Genomic DNA, 7,706 nt, shown 5'->3' on the forward strand with positions numbered 1-7,706 from the left:
TACTTACACCTGAAGATTTTTTTTAAACTAAGGCTTAGACTAGCCTAATAAGATTTTGTCTTTTAATTTAGATTGTATTATGCTGGCGGCTAATCACACAATTTTAACGTAGTTAGAAAGGGACAGGATTCAGGAATAGGCTACTAAGACAGGCCCCTCTTTTGTCTGACTCACCTCATGTTACCCCCTGCATTATAGACTGGCTTCTGACAGAAATGACGTTTTGTGCCAACATGTAGAAACACTTGGCATACAGCCTTTAATTGGTGAATGGAGGTGCAAATTCCTTTCTTTGGTTATTGTCCGCGATTCACATTAACTGTAGGCTATCACCGCCAGTACATTGTAAATGTTTTTTACAACTTGTGTGCCCGCGCCACATTTGATTCCTACGTTTTGCCTACATGGATGCGCGGTTGAGTGCGCATCTAAATAATATGCAAGATGCAACAACCATTTCTAAGAGCCCTATAAACGGCAATTTCTGGCATTACTACTAGAATAAAATAAAAAAAACGTTTCACTTTCGCTATCATTGCGAGAATAGGCTACAATGGAAAATGTTTCAAAGTTCCCTGTTTCAAGGCTCCAAAAATGTATGGGATTTCCTGTGCTACACCTTTCCAACAAGTTTTGTGAAAATTATACCGGTATAGCTTTTGCGAAATTGTTGACAGCCCTACCTGACCGCAGTTGGGTGCAGTAAATGGAAGCTTTTAATAGCGCACGCCACTAACGGGGTGTAGGCTACTCTGGAACCATCACTAGGTCACTAATTTGTGCGTTATTCACGTTTGATTACATTTCAGATGATGGTGCGTGTTGGATTCCTGTAGGCCTAGTAGGCCTATAGCGTTTTTTTCTTTCTTTATTTTTCTATGTCCGTATAATGGGGGGGGGGCATTTTAGTCATATTTGAATATTGGGGGGGACACGTCCCCCTCAATGTCTATGGTGACTACGGCCCTGATTTACACAAGCAACTAGCACGCTAGCTCAGTTCGCCTCCGTTACACTCACCTCCCTAAATCCTCACTCCCATGATCCGGGTCTACGGCACCACTGTAACAGAATTCGTAATTCGTCCGCCGCTCACGGCCCTCGAACCCGCCACCTCAACACTCACCGGCATGGGAGTCGAAAGCTCTAAACACTGAGCTAAAAGCCCAGGCTTCCAACTCAGCGGTTAGAAGCGTTCTTAAGGTTAGGGCTGTGAGGATTTACACGGGCAACTAGCACGCTAGCTCAGTTCGCCTCCGTTACACAAAGCCCCTTTTAAAGATGGAAGACGGGGGCAGTGAGCAGCCAGTACATAACCAGACGCACACCTGCATCTCTGTCTGAGGAGTGGACACAGTTGTGGATGAACATGTGAACTGTGAAATGTGGGAATGAAAATAACAACTAGATGTACCGCATAGCGGTACAAAATATGACCGCCGCTCAGTCCTGTACATCCGTTCAGCAAAAATAAATCACACTAATCAATTTGTCTCCATCTTCTACTCCATCCCCCACTCTTGAAACTTTTGTGTACAGTATGCTTGTTTGGCATGCCTGTGTGTGTGTGTGCGGCTGCACAGAAGGTAGCCTACTGGCGCTGCCAAGGTTAATAGATTTGTAGCACTAGCCAAAAAAGTTGTAGCGTTGTTGTTATAAAATGCTTTAAAATCTCTAAACAATCACAAGTAGGGCAGTTCATCACAGTTCATCCATTACAACTGGATTGATGAAAGGCAACTTACACCTGTAGGCTACATTGTATTTGGGAAAAGCAGAAGGTATCAGCATAATGATTTATTTATTTATTTATTTATTTATTAATAAACAAAACCCTCTCTGTCAGTTCCATGCAGTTTTCAACAGCTATCAAGAAGAAAGGTCATGCCATGGATTTTTTTGTAAATGTTTCTTCTTCTACATAAGATTTCAGTCATCTTTAGTTCATATGATACTTTATTGTCAATGCACAAATTAAATACCAGTAGTCTGAAACGAAATGCAGTTTTACATCTAACCAGTGGTGCAAATAACTGACATGTCCAAAAGGGCCTTCATGCGTCGCTAGACTGTTCATACACATTTTAACGGGCCAAGTTGAAGAGCTGTTGTCCGTTATTGTTCGTGCAAATATAGGCTGATTCATGTTCCCTTGCATTTTGCAACTGTGAGGTCCATGGCTAGTCTGGCTTTCACCAGACCAAGCTCAATCTTTTAAGATATCGAAAAAGAAATCGCCGGCAGATCAGGCTGGGTTCACCCAGCCTAGTCCATGGTAGGCGCCCGATAGTGTTTAATTTTCTGATTGAGATATCAACGCTCTGGCTATTCTAAATGCAAAAATGCATAGAGGGAGTTATGACAAAACCGTGACTGTTAACAAACTAGATCCTAATAGAAAGCTGTTAGCTTTTCCTAAGCTACATAAGGTATAAGCTAGGCTTATTTACAACATAAATTGTCAATAGGCTATGCTGGTGACACAAATAAAATCTCCTTTGAAAACCAATGGCTTAAGCCCTACAGTATCAAGCGGACTTAAGCTGCCACATCATGGCAAAAAGTTGTAATACATTTCACGCAGCTCTGTGAATCACTTCAATACTCTATTTTGAAAATAGAGTATTGAAGTTGCCTAGTGGGTATTTGGGAATGAACGTTAGCTCAGATGCTTTTTGAGACTTTTTGTGGTCTTAATGCAACACTTTACAAACCACTGACAGGGCCACCAAGGACTGTGAGCAAATCAACAGCAGAAAGCAGAAATGCAAGCAGAAATGTCCCAGCCCAGTGTTTGCATCATAGACTTTCCATAGGTTATCTTTCAGGTATTTTTTTCCATTAGAAAACCATCGCGTTAGGGAATGTTGTGGCTAACTCACTTAGCTTGTTAGTAGGCCAGAATGAGATGACAGTCGAAAGATACAATTACTGTACAGTGCTGCTATCAATTTGCTTGGAAATTTTCTACAAATGCAATCAAATTGGCCTCCATCACTCAACCAATGCTAATGGTAACATTATTGTACCTAGGTCCTAGGCTATTGATATTATAAGATTAACGTAGGCCTACCTGCAGTAAAAACCAAGCACGTCCGATAAACATTCTCAGATTTATTTCGGCTTCAAGAAGAAATGGGAATTACATTTCATGTGAAAATCATCCTATCCTTATTAGGCATTCTCTGCGGTAAACTAGTGTTGTCCTTGTAGGAAGCGTCCATTGTTTTTCCAACCCACTTTAGATTACTGTAACTTCCAAGAAAGTTACGTCTTGCTGCTGCCATCTGGACAAACTACGTAACGCCAATACTGGAAATGCAGCCTAAGCCTATGATGAATATTAGGTTTTCCTTTAAAGGGACACCAGGCAACATTTTCGTGTTAATTAATCATCTTCGTAAGTCGGTATATGGTTAAATGACTCATTACGGGGCGAATGAAGGCTCTCTCGCCCGCCCCTACTGCCTGTAGGAAGAATATCCCACTTGCAAGTTCGGTGTATCCTACCCGCCGACCGAAGCAGGATCAGTTTACAGCACAGAGGCAGGCTAACGAAACGCTAGAGATTGTTGCAAACGTGTGTATAATGGCAGAGACGGCGAAGAAACAGCGAAAACCCTTGACGGAAGACGCAAAGAAAAGGAAAAGAGCTTCAGACCGAGTGAGGAGGAGTTTCGTAGAGAAAAAGCATCAGGCTTGCCTGGTGTCCCTTTAATTCTACTGAATTTGTAGTTATATATCGGCCGTTATAATTGCCGATACTGATAGTATGTGCGTGCCTGTGTGTGTGTGTGCATGCATGTGTGTGTGTGTGTTTGTGTGTGTGCGTGTCTGTGTGTATGTGGATGTGTGTGTGTGCATGTGTGTGTTTCTGTCTGTGTGTGTGTATGTGAGCGTGCATACGTGTGTGTGTGTGTGTGTGTGTGCATACATGTGTGTGTGAGTGTGTGTGTGTGTGTGTGTGTGTGTGTGTATGTAGATACTGTAGATAGATAGATAGATAGATAGATAGATAGATAGATACTTTATTGATCCCCTGTGGATGCGTGTGTCTGTGCCTGTGGATGTGAGTGTGTATGCATGCTTGCGTGTGTGTATGTGTGTATGTGTGCATGTGTGCGTGTGTGTTGATGTATGTATGTGTGTTTGCGAGAAAGAGTATGTGCATGTGAGACAATATCCTCTTCCAGCAACCCTTCGCTCAACACCACCATCTACAGGCCAATGAGTGTACAGTCAGTAAATGTACACATTTACCCCCATGGATGAAATTCTACGAAACTTGGCAAACCCCCAGAGAATGCCAGGTTAATAATACACATAAAATTTGGTGCAGTTCTGAACATCTTAACTGAAGATAGGGGCAATTAAAGCAGAATGATATTGCATTTTCATTTTTTACCGGGGGGGGGGGGGTGCAAATCACAAATGAGTGATTATGGGCCAGGTTGATGTGGGCCCTTGAGACCAACATACTGTACCATAAAAAAATCTTCATCCTCAGTGCCACAGTTCAGGTAGTTATTTAGGAAAAACTGCATTTTTTGGGTTTCGGGGGGCCCAGCGCGGGGGGGAGTGGCTACCGGGGACCAAACGATTTTTTTCCGTAAAAGTCTAGTGGGGCTACATGCCCACCAAATTTCATGTGCCCCGGAGTTTCGGTGGCCTGGGTATCGTTGACCAAAAATTCAGGAAGTAGATGACGGGGGGAAAAAAAAAAAACTTTGACAATCCCTATATGACCGCTTTGCTAGCTTCGCCGGCGGCGGTCATAATAATGTGTAATTTTAGGACCAGGCGTTTCCTGCAGACAGAGGTCAAAGGGAGATTAAAACTGCTGTGCTACAAGTACAGGGAAATGCAGAAGTTTGCAGAAATGCAGAAAGTTTATCCAAGGATCAAATTAATTATTAGCAGACTACATGCATATGCACAACCCTGTCTCTGAGTGTCTCTGAGAAGGTGTAGCCATGCCCTTTCCCCAACAAAGATGACAACCCTTTGTTGTTAGATAAAAGGTCTTTGGCTCTATGCTAACGTGCATATCAGAAACTTTTACGGCTTGTTGTGTGTGTGTGTGTGTGTGTGTGTGTGTGAGTTTGTGTGTGTGTGTGTGTGTGTGTGTGTGTGTGTGTGTGTGTGTGTGTGTGTGTGAGTTTGTGTGTGTGTGTGTGTGTCTTGACAGGCCTTGAAAGAGAACGCTGTAAACAAGCAAGCAAGAAGCGGGTATATGAGGTCAGTGTGCCCCAAAGGCTGCTGGGATACCCGAGCCGCCCCTGAAGCTGCCCCGACACCTGAGGGCCGGTCACACGGAGCGGTCAGTCAGACTGTCACAACCAGCCGCCTGTCCAGTCCACCAGATAATCCCTAGCTGTAGCTGTGGGGATTAAAGCAACACAGTGTAGTTCACCCCACCACACACACGCACACACACATACACACACACACACACACACACACACACACACACACACACACACACACACCCCTCTGCCAGTCCACTCCTCTCATCTGGCGTTATTGTAGGTCACTTACGTTTTTTGTGATCTTGAAAAGCTTTTAAGGTTTAACCCTGAGGGAGTGACCTGACCTAAGGCCAGGGCCCTGAAATAATTTCTCAGGTTACAAGCACATACACACTACACACAAAAAGTCAGGGATATTCGGCTTTCGGGTGAAATTTCAGGATTAACCTAAAGTCCACTATAACCTTTACAGGTGAACTTAATGTGACCTTCTCTGCGCATGTCCAACAGTTCAATGGTTCGCTACTTTCTGTACTGAAACACTAAATTTCACCCAAAAGCCAGGTTAACTAAACAGGTCCTTAACTTTTTGTGAGTAGTGTATCAGGTACACACACTCACAGCATTAATTTACACACAGAAAATACACACAGACACATGCTCACACACTCACACACACACACACACACACACACACACACACACACACACACACAAACACATCAACTTTCTCTTATCACTTCTTGAGCAGAATTCCATTCCAGCAGGTTTGAGGTTTCAGTGCTACCAGAACCCTGCAATTGAGAGCGCTCTAGAGCATATTCTTCCTGAACTCGTAGGTTAGACGTTCCTGAAGTTTGTCCACTGTCTGTCTGTCTTTCTGTTAAGGCGCACTGTGTTCAAGATAGCCTCCTGATTTTCATGAAACTTGGTGGAACTGCCCACGTGGGAGGAACATGTTAAATTTCGGAGCAGATCCAACTCAATGCAAGATCTTGCATTTGACCATGGCAGAGTTCAGTGCTCTCTGAGTGACCTTCCAGTTTACAGGTTTTGACAGGACAGAGACAAACCTCTCTCCTTCATGGTATCCCCAGTGTGTCCAATGGTTTGTTCTTCAGGTTCTTCTTATAAACATGTACTGTAAGTGTAAGTCTTGTATGAGTATGTTGTTTGGCGCCTATACATAGAGAATGCACCACAAATAAGGGTGTGCTGTTGCTGACAACAAAATGTTCTCTCTTATGTCATCAGAGTTTGTTTGGGAACATGTTTGATATCGTTCCATCATGGCTCCTGTGACATTTGCAGGCATTTTTTCACAGATCTGACTAAATCAGATGAATGGCAGACGAAGCATGTGACAGATCTGACTAAATCAGATGCCTGGCAGACGAAGCATGTGAGCTTATAAATGTGTGTGTGTGTGGTGTGTGTGTGTGTGTGTGTGTGTGTGTGTGTGTTAGCTCTGCTATCACTGTCTGCGTTTACCCTGGAGTTTCTGTGATCAGTGACTCGAGACTAAAGGCCCTACTAATAAGTACACACACACACACACACACACACACAAGCACACACACACACACACACACCGCTCTTTGCAGTTTCATAACATTTCAAACCTCATTCACTGTGTCTCTTATAGCTATGGTATGCACTTCTCCACCCCACCCGCCACCCCCTGCAGTCTCCTCATGTGTGGGCCTTTTGTTTCAGACATCAAAGGACAGGTCCCGATCAGTCTATGGTCCCGATGCATTATTACGCTTTGAAAATGTGGAGGAGTTCATTAGATCAGATTAGATTAGATTCAACTTTATTGTCATTGTGTAGAGTAAAGTACGAGGACAATAAAGTGCAGTATAAGTTGTGTTCTCTTGATCCCCTTGGACGCTTTCAGAAGTTCAAATGGATACCCTGTGTAGCAGCAGGGAGAATCTGAGCATATAATGGAATGAAGTCAGAGATCCATCATTTTTTATCAGAGTGGATAAAGGACCCAGTGTGTGTGTATGTGTGTGTGACTGTGTACATGTGTGTGTGTGTGTGTGTGTGTCAGAGATCCATCATTTTTTATCAGAGTGGATAAAGGACCCAGTGTGTGTGTGTGTGTGTGTGTGTACGTGTGTGTGTGTGTGTGTGTACGTGTACGTGTGTGTGTGTCAGAGATCCATCCATTTTTGGAGTGTAGTGCATAAAGGACACAGGCAACCACACTCTGAACTCCGGCCCACTTCACAGCCAAATCCGTTTTGTGTGCTTCACATTCAGGTGGTTTTTTGTTGGCTTATCCGTTTAAGCTGGTTTGTAAAGCTGTGGGCACACAGGGGTTCACTGTTGTGTGTGTGCGTGTGCGTGTGTGGTGTGTGTGTTTGTCCCTTTGTATACACATTTACAGTATGTGTGCTATTCTTTGAAAATGTTAAAGGCACTTTGTTTGTTTTGCAAAACTTCTCA

The sequence above is a fragment of the Alosa sapidissima genome, chromosome 23 (genome assembly GCF_018492685.1).
Source record: "Alosa sapidissima isolate fAloSap1 chromosome 23, fAloSap1.pri, whole genome shotgun sequence".
Taxonomy (NCBI): domain Eukaryota; kingdom Metazoa; phylum Chordata; class Actinopteri; order Clupeiformes; family Clupeidae; genus Alosa; species Alosa sapidissima.